The following is an 865-nucleotide window of genomic DNA, read 5'->3' as shown; positions in this document are numbered from 1 at the left end:
CAAGATTACCCTACCCAGCAAAGCTATCATTAAAAATTGAAGGTCAGATAAAGAGCTTCACAGACAAGAAAAAGTTAAAGGAGTTCACCACCACCAAACCAGTATTACATGAAATGTTAAGGGGTATTCTTTAAGAAAAGAAAGAAAAAGAAAAAGAAAAAGAAGAAAAGATTTTAAAAAATGGACAATAAAATGGCAATAAATACATATCAACAATTTAATCTAAAAATCAAAATAAATGAACAAGGAATCTAATGAACACAAACTGGTAAGTAAAATAAAACCAGTCATGGAAACATGGAACAGACTGACAAATCTCAGAGGGGAGTGGGGGAGAGGCATGGGGAGAGATTAACCAAAGATCTTATATGCATACTGGAAGCCCTTGGCCTGGCCTGCGCCCTCTTGCAATCCAGGACCCTTTGGGGGATGTTGGACTGCTGGTTTCAGCCCGATCCCCATAGGCCAGGCTAAGGGGGCCCACCAGTGCATGAATCCATCTGCCCCCTGATGGTCAGTGCGCATTACAGCTACTCGCAGAACAAACAGTTGAACGGTCAGACACTTAACATATTAGGCATATATATATATATATACTAGAGGCCCGGTGCACAAAAATTTGTGCACTCGGGGGTAAGGGGGTCCCTCAGCCCGGCCTGTGCCCTCTCGCAGTCTGGGATCCCTCGGGAGATAACGACCTGCTGGCTTAGGCCTGCTCCTGGGTGGCAGAGGGCAGGCCCAATCCCTAGGTGCAGCCCCTGGTCAGGCTCAGAGTGGGGCCGATTGGGGAGTTGGGGTGCCGCCCCCTGTCATGCACAGAGCAGGGAAGATTGGGAGGTTGTGGCGCCACACCCTGTCATGTACA

Source organism: Myotis davidii, unplaced genomic scaffold (assembly GCF_000327345.1).
Source record: "Myotis davidii unplaced genomic scaffold, ASM32734v1 scaffold86, whole genome shotgun sequence".
In the NCBI taxonomy this organism is placed as follows: Eukaryota; Metazoa; Chordata; class Mammalia; order Chiroptera; family Vespertilionidae; genus Myotis; species Myotis davidii.
The sequence above is the reverse complement of the archived record's forward strand: the minus strand, read 5'-3'. Positions refer to the sequence as shown.